The following is a 14,069-nucleotide window of genomic DNA, read 5'->3' as shown; positions in this document are numbered from 1 at the left end:
TGATTAACAATTTTAATGTAAACAGTGATGGTTAAAATTTGGTAGTTTCATAGAGGAAGATGGCTCCACAGTTAGGAGCACTTGCCGTTCTTGCAGAGGACTAGGGTTATGTTCCCAGAACCTGCATGATACCTCACTACTGCCTATAATCCCAATAGCAAGGAATCTGACACCCTCCCTGACCTCCATAATTGTTGAGTACATGTGGTACATTATATACATGAAGTAGCTACACTTTAACACATAAAATTAAAAAAATAAATACTTTAGAAATAGCTACTTTCTGCTAATTAAAATATGTCTGAAAGCATCAAATATACATATAGAGAATACAAGCATAATTGTAGACTTGGAAGAAAGTAATTAAAAACCAAAGGTAAATGAAAAGGACTGCTAGATAGAGAAACAACATGAAATAAATAAATTATGATTTCAGCACCTCCCTTTCTTGAAAACCTGTTATGTGAACCAAGATGAGGAACTCTCAGATTTCTCACACTGCTTGGAGAAGTCTGAGCATAATGTCTATTCAAGAAAATACAGCCACAAGATGACTGAAGCCAGATTAAGTCAAGTGTAGGTCATCAAATGCTGCAGTGCTTTCTCATGATATTTCTACTTGCTGAATTAAAAAGAAATGGATAAAATTAAATTCATGTCATTCCGGGAAGAAAGGTACTCTGACTTTCTGGAATGTTTTGTCTTCCACATCTAAGTAATTCTTGATTAATACTGTGCATATTTGAAATTTCAAAATGAAAGAAAGATATATTTAAAAGAACAGGTGCATAGAAGATATTTTTCTTTTAATAGTATTCCTTAATTTGAAAATGAATGCCTTTTTAAGAGATTAGTCATACATTTTAAATTAGTGAACCCATTAATGTAGCCCAGGTGATGTTTCTACAGCTCAAAAAGTACTGATTTATTTTAAATAAAAACTCATTTTACTAAGTGAGTAGGAATGGTACGTTCTTGTTTATTCCTTAGCTACTGTTTAAAAAGCCAAAGGGCCACCTGTCACCTGTCATACTGGACACACCTCCTCCAGCAGCAGATAAAGATGAACTACATTTGGATTTTAAATAAATGACATAGAGTTCCTTACTTCTGTATACATCTGACCGTTTACTATCAGTTATCATCTTTGTTATGCAAAGCTGAATCTGGCAATAATTCAGCATCTTTCACTTGAAAAAATAAGAACTTGGAAAGAAACGGATGTATGTAGTGGGTTTCAAGAGTAGTAAAGTTCACACTCATATTGAAAGATAACTAAACACCTTGCTATCATCACACAGTGTCTCAAAATAAGTCTTATAGCAGTTGAAGATTTTTCACATCTATCTATAAGATTACATATCTTCAGGGTTTATTATGTGTGGTGATGGATGTTGGGAGGATAGTCAGACTAAAGTGTCCTGCAGAGTGATTGGGAAAAATGGAGAGACAGGTACACATTTGGATGTTGAACATGGATCATGAATTGTGCTTGTTGTTTGTCTTTTTTCTTACCTTAAGTAGTTCCAGTAAAAATAATAACAAATGGGGTATTTAAAATAGCAATGTTTGTCAATAGAGATAGAAATGTTCCCTTTGAGTAAAGAATAGGTCAATCGATAAAATAGGCACCTAAGAGCCTTCTGGAATGTGGAATACTCCAGCTGAGTGTGGCTCCAGTGGCCCAGAGTTCAGTTTTATATACACTCATTGACATTTGCTTGTTTATTTAACTTCCAGTGGCCCATAGAAAAAAGGAAGACAATATCTACCAAGGCTATGTATCTTTCCTTTTTCGCTCTTGCTCACCACAGGCCACTGAGCTCCTGTAGCCGCCTCTCTAATACATGCTGTGAGAGTTCAGTGCATTCTTATGGACCTCTCTTGACCAGAAGTGTGGTAGTGAACAGTTCTTTAGGTGACATTAGTGATCTATCTTAAATGAATGGCACCAGAGCTGACTTATGCCATCCTTCCCAGCCACAGAAGGTTGGGGTTTGCATTAAGCTGCATCGTTTGGAGGTTTCCTACTATTCCCACACAACTTTCCTTGACAGTATCTGTAGTTTCTTTCCTCCAGTGGATGTGCCTTACTCTCCTCTCCCTTTGTTGTTTTATTTATAGTTTTAAGGTTTATCAACATCAACTCTCTTTGCCTTTTATTTGACTGGTTTAGAGGATGAGTCTAAGTTCCGTAAAACATACATTTAACTTGCTTGATTGCAAAGCACATCATCCTGTTTATAAGAAAATTAAGAGGTACAATTCACAAGGAATGCAGAAAGATAAGATGTTAACTGGGTAATCAAATATTGACAGAATTTTGAAGTTGTGAAATTTATGGTGGAATGGTATTTATCCCTTTTAGATAATGGATTTGCTTATTGTACATGTAGATTATGTCCATCAAAATGCACACAATGACATCTACTTGGCTTCGGAAGGAAAAAAAGCAATATTCCTTTGCATTTATAAAATTAGGATTGGGTTTTTGCTTATTTGTTTTGAGAGACAACCTAATATAAACATCTTCTTCTGTCAATCTTAGATATGAATCATTTCCATTTTATCAACAAGATAATGTGAGGTTGAAAATAATCAAAGAACATGTGATGATGGCTGAAGATAATAATCTTTCCATTCTGGTTTCACAGACTCTGCAAGAAAGCCACAGGCAAACAAAAGCATTAGCATCTAGGCTTTCCAAATGAGTAATAGACACAATTACAATGTATCAGTTTACTCAATTGATAGTCAATGTGATTTCTCAGGTATAAGTCAGACAGACTGGAAAGGTTGCCTTCACAGCCTGGCTTTACACAGCAACCATGTATCCATGATCTCCAAAATACCCATCACACTGAACAATAAGTAGAAAGATGAGGAAAGTCCAAGTCCCATATCAGGCAGATTGTGTGTCGATCCCATGCACACATTCAGCATAAAGATGGCATACATTGTGCTGAAGAAAAGAACAAAATGCTGTCCCTATTATCAGGGAGGGTAGATGAAAGAAAGAGGTAACATTAATTAAATCACTACAGAATTACACACACACACACACACACATACACACACACACACACACACACACACACACACACTTATAACTGAAATATGCAATAAGAAGGGAGGAAACTGCTACCAATTTGTTCCAAATGGTCATACATTAGTTCAGAAATCCTAGAGAAAGAGGAACACTTACAATATTAAGATAATATAATATGAAATGATGAAGGAAAAATTACTATACAAAGAAGATAATTAAATAAAGTTCAGGTGGAACAGGCAACAGGTAAACTTCTGTCATGGGAGCATCTTAATGCATCAGAGGAGCTAAAGAGAGAGCCTTCCTGTAACATACGTATGAGACTGTGGCATCATATTGAGACTGCAGAGAAAAAGTGTCCCGTGGGTCAGGATGCAGCATTTGTTTTGCTTTATGTGAACATTCTTTTAGTAGGATGAGAAGGCACAATCAAACTTACATTATTGTATAATGGTTGCCTTGTTTTCAAAGCATGTAACTGATTACAGGAGAAAAATCAAGGAAATACCCAGTGATGTTTACAGGCTATAATACAAAAAGCAAGCAAGTCTTCTATCTCAATATTGAAGTTGATAGCACCAAAATCAGAAGAATCAAAAAGAACCTGTTCTTAGAAACAGATGACTGGCCAAAATGTCACTCTATTTCTTTGAAAAGAATGTGACCTTAACTCATTTAATTAGCCTAACAGACTTAGGATCCCAGATTTGTACCAACTACTTTTCCTCGGCCACAATGACACTGGTCCAAGCTGCCATCCTATGTCTGCATTATCTTTATCACTATGTGATGGCCATTCCATTCCCTCTTTTTTAATATTTTTATTTACTCTGAATTTTTCATTCATGTATACAATTTATCTTGATAAAACCCACTCTCTACTTCCCCACCCCTCACTTCCCACACTGTTCCTTCCAAATGTCAAGTCCACTTTTTATTTTAAAAATTCATTTATAGCCTATTAGTCAATTAGTGTTGCTCATGTGTGCATCAGTACAGATAGAGCCATCCACTGAATCATAGGCAACCTATCAGTGGTCACACCCTCAAAGAAAAGTGACTTTTCTTTCCTAAGCAGCTATGAACTGCCAATAGTTCCAAGGCTCAGGCTTGGACTTGGTAACTCCTCCCAAGTCCATTATATAATTCTTTTATTCAACATAGTATGTTAATACTTCGGGAATTTCACATCATGCACCCTGATCACACTCAGTTCTCAGTCCTCCCATGTTTCCCACATTGTGAACTCTCCCCAACACAAAATAAAAATAGAATTAAGAATAAAAAAATTTTTAAAGTCCAGTTTGTGTTATCCATACACTCGCTGGATGCCTTCCCCTTAAATAGAACTAAGTCCTTCCCCTCCTGCACCCTTGGCAGAGGCCATCAATTGTGGAGAGCTACGCTTCAGCAACCATATCACATTTTTTTAAAAAGTACTCTTCGTTGGCTTCCTGTTTATGCTGATATTCTGGGCATGCATTATAGTCCAGTGGTGTTCACAGAAGCATTGCACGGCCCTCTTCCTCAACTGTGTATCTCAACTCATTGACATCACTGCAAGCATAGATCATGTGCTTCCACATGGTTCCTGGTGACAGAATGGACATGGATATGGCACCCATCTGCAGTAGAACCACGGATCCAGACAAGGGCCTCAGAGGCAGAATGGCCTCTGAATATCAACATAGTCCCAGGATGCAACACAGACCATGGACATCCACCTGGCCCTCGGTGGCAACACGGGGCATGCACATCAACACAGACCTGGTCAAAGTATGACCAAGGACCCAGATATGGCCCTCAATGGCAGCAAGGCCTCAGACATCAGCATGGTCCCAGGAGGCTACATGGGCCACTCACTTCAACATGGTCCTCAGTGGCATCATGTCCCATGGACAATGACATGGCTTCTGGCAGCCACATGGACCATGGAAATCCACATGGACTTGGGTGGCAGCACAGGTCACAGACATCAGCATGGCCTCCCATTTACGTAATGAACACAGACTCACACATGGCACTCAACAGATACATAGGACAAGGACATCAACATAGCCTCAGGTGACTACACAAGCCTCTTATATTGACATGGCTTCTGTTCTATAGCATGGCTCTTGGGCATCAACATGGCTTGGAATATACACATGGCCTTGAGTGCTAACATGGACCACAGAAATCACCATGGGCCAAGGCATATTAAGACCACTGACTTACTTACTCATGAACTTCCGTGGGAGCATAGACCACAGACCTCAATATGTCTTCAATTGGCTACACAGACCACTCAAGTTAACATGTTCCCCCATCCCCCACCACTAAGCAAAAACAGAGGACATCACAAAGGATTCAGTCAGTTTCACAGAGCACATACATCCACATGGATCTCCAACTTCATCACAGCCTAGGACAGCAGCATGGACCACAGACCCTCAGGTGGCATCATGGACCATGGTGGTCCTTCAAGGAGGTCCAATCCAGAAAGTGAACCATTACTCAGCTTGGTCCTCTGACATTGTCCAGGGCCAGGGTGATCCCACAGTGAGGCAGTGTGTGCTGCAGGTGAATCTGAGTCTGCATAACCTCCAGGTGTAAAATGTGTGGGTTTTTAAAATGTTTTTTTCTTTTTAAATGTTTCTTTTAATGTTGTCTCTTTTTCTCACAAACTGTAATGAGTTCTCTTAACTCCTGGCCAGCCTTCCTCCCAGTTTCCGGTCCATCCCCTTCAAACATTTCTCCCAATTGCCCCTCCCTCAGCTCCCCAACAGTGTGCTTAAAAACGCCTTTTCTCTCAGTTTCCACAATACTATCAGCTCCAAACTATGGCAACTGTTCTTGCCTATCTGCTCAGCTCAGCTTCTTCTGCCTCAAAAGTTGTTGGAAACAAGCAAAAGAAACACTTTCTAAGTTCTATTATTTTATTTTCAGGCTTTATTTAATCATATGGGGAAAACTAAGTCCAAATTTCCATGCCCTAGGGAAGCTGGGGACTTCCTAATAGAAGAACAGCTTCCGTTGCAAGGAGACAGTTGTCTCAGTCCAGCCATCTCAGAGGTAACTTGTAAAAAGACAGTTGTCTGAGTCTAGCCATCGTTGAGCCTTTTTGCTGGTAGGGCCAGATAAGTTCATGTTCTCAGGTCCAGGAACCTACTCCTATCCTAAACAATGGAAAAAATCCCTTACTTAACCCCTTATGTCAAAATGAGATTGCACAATGCTACATCCCACCCCTACCCCCTCACTTTATTATTGCATTCTTTAAATATGGTACACAATGTCCCTTCAGGGTCATAGCTCACTCCTGAGTCTATTCTGCAGCCCTGTTCAATCAGTAACAGTGTGATTACAATAAATTTTTGTCATCTACATTGACCTGGTGTTTGAGTTATGTAGGGTTTAAACACATCCCATAACACTGTCACTGTCTTCTCTTCTCACTCTGTTAGCCCAATTCACTTTCAACTGTCTCCTAACAATATTTAGTCCTCTTCTTTTTTATTCCTGCACCAACTGTCTTCTCTGACCCTACTCTCTGACCCTACCCTTGTGCCAGCTGGACCCTACTACTACTCTTCCTCAGCCTCTGCTGGCTTTTTGCATCCTCTCCTGTTGACAGAAGTCCAAGAGACAACCAATACTGAAGCTCATAGGGTCAATTGGAGGTCCTTTAAAGGGACAAAAAATAAATACATCCAGGCTATTGCATACCATCTGCCAACCTTACTGGACAATGAAATGTTCCACATGTTCTACTGTCAACCTCAGCCCTCTTACACATCTGTCACCACTGTCACGTCTCTAGTTCTGCCTCTCTCAACAGTAAATATATTGCTCCAATTGTCTTTCCTTCCCACCTCTCCAAAACATATATGTTTATTGTAGTGGCACTCACCTGGCTTCTATCATGCCTCCTTACATGATGGCGATGGCCTCCATTTATGTACATTTTAACTGGCTTAACCTTCCCTCGTCTTAGGCTGGCAAGCAAATCTGCTTTGGGTTCTTGAGTCAATTGCCATGTCATATCCAGTACGCACTATTTCACAGCACTCTTCCCTATCTTGCAGCTTTTGCATTACTTTTGCCCCTTCTGCAATGGTTGGGTGTTGATTGATATAGATAACCTGTCTATGGTTGAGCACTCACAACTGTTTACTCTCAACCCTTTGCACAGTTAAGAATATCTGCATTAACCATGATGCATGGCAAAATTAAGCTTTTCTGACCAAAGTGAAGAGCAATACAAATATTTATAAGACAGTTTAGTAACAAGCCCATTTAGCAAAATAACAGTGACAGGAAGCCACAGAGTCCACAGAGTGGAGAAAAGGGAACACTCCTCCATTGCTAGTGAGATGCAAACACCTTCCTAGCCACATTGTTGTTGTTGTTGTCGTTAAAATAAGGTTTACAGTCATGGGCAGGAAAATGCACATATATACAGTGGAACATTTTGCACATTCTTATCTGTATGCAACTGAATCTCAATGTTCCACTCTGGACTCCCCAGAATGACCCTGACAGTTTTCCTTGTAGATACCTATGGACACTTGATTTTTGACAAAGAAGCCAAATCCATACAATGGAAAAAGATAGCATCTTCAACAAATGGTGTTGGTCTAACTAGATAGCTACACGTAGAAAAATACAAATAGATCCAAATTCATCACCCTGCACAAAACTGAAGTCCAAATGGATTAAAGATCGCAACATAAAACTGGAAACCCTAAATCTTAGAAGAAAAAAGTGGGGAAGACCCTTTAACTCAGTGGCACTGGAGAACACCAACAGCTCAGGCTCTAGGGTCAACAGTTAATAATTGGGATCTCAAGAAACGGTAAAGCTTTTATTAGGCAAAGGACAGTGTCCGCAAAACAAAATGACAGCCTACAGACTGGGAAAAGATCTTCACTATCAGCAAACCAAATAGCCCTATTTAAAAAAGTAGTACAAAGCTAAACAGAGAATTCTTAGCAGAAGAATATCAAATGACTGAGAAACACGTAAAGAAATGCTCAATATCCCCAGTCATTAAGGAAATGCAAATAAAAAAGACTCTGAGATTCCACCTTATACCGACCTGAATGGCTAAGATAAAAAACTCAAGTGACAACACATGCTGAGGAGGATGTTGGAAAAAGGGAACACTCCTCTATTGCTAGTGAGATGCAAACTTGTATAACTATGGAAACCAATATTTCTCAGGAAATTGGGAATAATTCTACCTCAAGGCCAACTCATTCTGGGAATATACATGAAAGTTTCTACACCATACAACAAGGACATTTGTTCAACTATGTTCAAAGCAGCTTTATTCGTAATAGCTAGAATCTGGAAACAACATAGAAGTCCCTCAACTGAAGAATGGATAAAGAAACTGTGGTATATTAACACAGCTGAATACTATTCAGCTATTAAAAGCAAGGAAATATTGAAATTTGCTGGCAAATCAATGGAACTAGAAAGGATCATAGTAATAGGGGAAAGGAGCAAGGGGAAAATGGGAGGGAGGGAGGAATGGGAGGATACAAGGGATGGGATAACAATTTAAATGTAATACAAATAAATTAATAAAATATATTTTAAAAAAGAAAGAATCTTTCTGAGTAAGATAAGACAGACCCAGAAATACATTAATGGTATATACTCACTCAGAAGTGGATATTAGCCACACAATACAGGGTAACCACACTACAATACCTATGTTCATTGCTGCTCTTTCTAACAGCAAGAAAATGAAATCAGGGTAGATATCCATCAACAGACATGAATAGATAATGAAAACTAGTACATGTGAACAATGCCATTTTACTCAGTAGCAAATAAAGGTGAAATTTAGGGGGGAAATGATGGAGTTGGAACACATTATATAAAATAGGATAGCAGTCTCAGAATGAAAAATATTGTACATCTATGTCATGTGTGAGCCTTAGTTAGCCTCTACGTGCTATATGAATGTCTGATATGGCATATAGTGTTGTATATTATATTATATTAATTATATTATTATAATATATATGTAACAGTGTTTAACAGATATGACTAAGCATGGACTCAGGGCTCATGAAAGGAAACTAGGAAAGGGTGATAGAGACTTCAAAATGCATGTTTTAAGGAGCTGGCATATGAGAGCATAGAACAAAAGTGAAGAGAATGGTGGGAGGGGCACGAAGAGGGGGTGAGTAGAACTTAGGGGAGAAACAACTAAAATTAAAATATTAGAAAATTCCATATGGAAACAAACTACATTGTAAACTAATTCAAAAAACAAGTATCCCATAAAACATCACATGCAAAAACTACTAAGCCTGCTTGTGTGTATGTTTCTTTCCATGTTTCTTTCTCACTGCTTCTTTTAAAATCACTAGAACTCAATTATATAAAGGCTTCCTCCAAATGACCTTATCTAATCATTAAGTATTTGCAAAGCACCCACCTCTAAGAACCATGATTGGGTTTTACAAGATGGCAGCGAGCAGTGTGGACCGCATTTGGAGGCTCCAGTGAACAATTCAGGGAATTGCACAGATTTCTGAGCCAGGAACACCGAGGTCCAAACATCACGGCAGCGGGAGTGCTCCACGGTTCAGAGGGACCAGGGTGCGGAGGACCTGCGTGCCCCTGCACACGGGAGGAGCGTGGTTTTTCTCTGATCGGAGCGGCAGCGGCAGAGGCAGCAGCACCAGCGGCACCAGCGACGGTGGCTGAGGTTTGCAGCTCAGAGCCTTCCGGTGGAGGTGATTGGTGAGGTGGCTGGTAGGAGTTGCTGCGGGAGAGGGGACTCGGGGCAGGATTTGGGTCACGTGGAGCCTTCGGACCCAGACTGGACTCGGCGGACAGTTCGGCCCCAGAGTCCCGGGTACGGGACCAGCCCAGCAAGCAATTCTGCCCGAGGCACTAACTCAGCTTCGGCCACAGCTCCCCTGCTGTGGCGCAGGCTCAGTTGAGCGCGCAGCTCCACGCTAGGCAGCACCTCAGCTCAGCGGCAGCTCCCCTGCGGTGACACAGTCTGGGCGGAGCGCTTGGTTGAACCACAGGCGCTAACTCAGAGCAGCTGCAGTTCTCCTGCTGTGGCACTGGCTTGGCCAAGCATTCAGTTCCACCCTAGGCGCCACCTCAGCTCAGCGGCAGCTCCCCTGCAGTGACACAGTCTCGGCGGAGCACTTGGTTGAACCACAGGCGCTAACTCAGAGCAGCCACAGTTCTCCTGCTGTGACGCAGGCTGGATAGAGCTCTCGGTTCCACCAGCTCTAAGACTCTGGTTGGAAACAGTGTGCAGTTTGAATCCAGAGTTCCTGGCTGAGATTGGTAGTCAGTTCGGGCCCTGAGTCAATAACTGACCACAGCACGCACTTTGGGCCAAAAGGCCCTAGCGGAGCTTGGTGCGTAGTCCCAGCCCAAAAATTCTGGCTGGACCCCGTGCACATTTTGGGCCCAGAATCCCTAGCTGAGCTCTGCAGACGGTTCAGGCCCTGAGAATCTAGCTGAGTTCAGCCCCTGGTTCAGGCCCAGTGTTCCTGGCTGGACTTGGCAGGGAACACAGAAGGCTGTGGATATCTTGGCCTGACCCAGCGCTCATTCAGAGACCCAGAACAATTGCAGGATCCACAGCAGAGGGGGGCTGAAGATCACTGGCTGTGAGAGACCAGAACAACAGGGCTAACCTCCTAACATCCACACCAGTGAAGCTTTGAGCTCCCAGCCTAGAGAAATCGTGAGAAAATAAGTGAATCTATCGTCAGACACCCTCCATCCAACTCTGGAAGCCACCCAACAAAAACAAAGACGGCAAGATGTCTAAAGGACAACGAAAAAGCATACGCAAAAAACCCCAAAACAACATGGCGTCTCCAGTTTCCAGCTATCCCAAAGAAAACAACCCAGAGAACTCAAAACAACGGAAATACAAGAAAATGACCTCAAATCCTTAGTAATGAGGATGATAATGGAGGAAACAAATAAAATTCGTAATCAAATACAGGAAGACGCAGACAAACAGGTGAGAGACATAAAAGAAGCACATAGAGTGGAACTGGAAAAATTGCAGGAAAATGCAAACAACCAGATGAAAGAAAATACCTAAAACGGTTCAAGCTCTGAAGACCTATAAAGAGGCAATGGAAGAAACTCAGGAATATACAAAAAATCAGATGAAAGAAATCAAAAAATCAGTTCAAGATCTGAAAATGAAAATGGATTCAATGATAAACACACAGACAGAAGAAAAACGAGAACAGGAGACCTCAGAGAAGAAGGTGAGCAACACAGAGGTGAGCTTTTCTAACAGAATCCAAGAGATGGAAGAACGAATCTCAGGTCTAGAAGATACAATCACAGATATTGAATCAACCATTAAAGAAAAATGCCAAATCTGGAAAACTCCTGACACAAAACATCCAAGAAATTAAGGACACCATGAAAAGAAGAAATTTGAGGATAATAGGCATTGAAGAAAGAGAAGACATCAGACTCCAGGGCCCAGAAACTATTCTCAACAAAATCATAGAAGAGAATTTCCCCAATCTAAAGAAAGAAATGCCTATAAACATACAAGAGGCCTACAGAACACCAAATAGAATTGACCAGAAAAGAAAAACTGCCCGCCACATAATAATCAAAACACAAAACATGCAGAACAAAGAAAAAATATTAAAAGCTGCAAGGGAAAAGGGCCAAATAACATTTAATGGTAAACCAATCAGAATTACGCCCGACTTCTCAGCAGAGACCATAAAAGCCAGAAGGGCCTGGACAGAGATCCTGCAAACCTTAAGAGACCACAGATGCCAGGCCAGACTACTTTACCCAGCAAAATTATCAATAACCATTGATGGAGAAAACAAAAATATTCCATGACAAAAAACAAATTCAAACAGTACCTATCGACAAACCCAGCTTTACAGAAGGTACTAGAAGGAAAACTCCATCCCAAAGGGTCAAGCTCCAACCAAAACTACCCAGGAAATAGATAACTATCCCATGGCAAAAACACAACTACACAAATGCTCGACTGGAAACATCATCAAAATTAAGACTCTTAACAGTCACTGGTCATTAATATCTCTCAACATCAATGGCCTCAATTCTCCAATAAAAAGACACAGACTAACTGAATGGGTACATAAACAAGATCCAACATTCTTCTGCATTCAAGAAACACATCTCACCCATAATGAAAGGCATTACCTCAGGGTAAAAGGTTGGAAAAAAAATATTCCAAGCAAATGGTCACAAGAAGCAAGCAGGAGTAGCCATTTTAGTATCGAACAAAATAGACTTTCAACCAAAATTAATCAAAAGGGATGAGGAAGGACACTTCATACTCATCAAAGGTAAAGTCAACCAAGATGACATCACAATTCTGAACATCTATGCTCCCAATATAAGGGCACCCATATTTGTAAAAGATCTCCTAAAAAAGCTTAAATCACACATCGATCCCCACACAATAATAGTGGGAGACTTCAACACCCCACTCTCACTGAAGGATAAGTCATTGAAACAGAAACTAAGCAGAGAAATAACATCATTAACCAATGCCATGGGTCAAATGGATCTAACAGATATCTATAGAACCTTTCACCCAAACAAGAAAGAATACACCTTCTTCTCTGCACCCCATGGAACCTTCTCCAAAATTGATCACATCGTAGGTCACAAAGCAAGCCTCAATAGATACAAGAGGATTGAAATAATACCTTGTATCCTATCAGATCACCATGCTCTTAGGCTGCAATTCAACAACAACAGAAATAACAAAAAGCCTACACGTACATGGAAACTAAACAACTCTCTGCTAAATGACACCTGGGTCAGGGAAGAAATTAAGAAAGAAATCAAGGAGTTTCTGAAATTCAATGAAAATGAAGAAACACCATACCCAAATTTGTGGGATACATTGAAAGCAGTGCTAAGAGGAAAATTCATAGCACTAAGTGCCTTTAAAAAGAAATTGGAAACATCGCACATAAGCATCTTAACAACACAACTGGAAGCCCTAGAAAAAAAAGAAGCAGAAACACCCAAGAGGAGTAGACACCTGGAAATAATCAAACTCAGGGCTGAAATTAACAAATTTGAAACTAAGAAAACAGTCCAAAGAATCAACAAAATCAAAAGCTGGTTCTTTGAGAAAATCAACAAGATAGACAGACCATTAGCCAAACTAACTAAAAGGCAGAAAGACAGTATTGAAATCAACAAAATCAGAAATGAAAAGGGAGACATAACAACAGACACTGAAAAATTCAAAGAATCATAAGATCGTACTTTGAAGGCATATACGCCACAAAATTAGAAAATCTAAGGGAAATGGACGATTTTCTTGATCAATTTCACTTGCCAAAATTGAATGAAGAACAGATAAACAAGCTAAATAGTCCCATTTCCCCTACAGAAATAGAAGCAATCATCGATGGTCTCCCAACCAAAAAAATCCCAGGGCCAGATGGTTTCAGTGCAGAATTCTACCAGACCTTCAAGGGCGAGCTAATACCGATACTCTTCAAGCTACTCCAAAAGATAGAAATGGATGGAAAATTACCAAATTCATTCTATGAGGCCATAGTCTCATTGATACCTAAATCTCACAAAGACTCAACAAAAAAAGAGAATTTCAGACCAATTTCTCTTATGAACATCGATACAAAAATACTAAATAAAATACTTGCAAAACGAATACAGGAACACATCAAAGATATCATTCATCATGACCAAGTAGGCTTCATTCCAGGCATGCAGGGATGGTTTAATATACGGAAATCCATCAATGTAATCCACCATATAAACAAACTGAAAATAAAAAAACCACATGATCATCTCCTTGGATGCAGAGAAAGCATTTGATAAAATTCAACACCCATTCATGTTTAAAGTTTTAGAGAGATCGGGGATACAAGGCACTTTCCTCAACATAATAAAGGCTATATACAGCAAGCCAATAGCCAAAATCAAAGTAAATGGTGAGATACTCAAGGAAATTCCTCTAAAATCGGGAACAAGGCAAGGCTGCCCACTCTCT

Source organism: Acomys russatus, chromosome 13 (genome assembly GCF_903995435.1).
Source record: "Acomys russatus chromosome 13, mAcoRus1.1, whole genome shotgun sequence".
In the NCBI taxonomy this organism is placed as follows: Eukaryota; Metazoa; Chordata; class Mammalia; order Rodentia; family Muridae; genus Acomys; species Acomys russatus.
The sequence above is the reverse complement of the archived record's forward strand: the minus strand, read 5'-3'. Positions refer to the sequence as shown.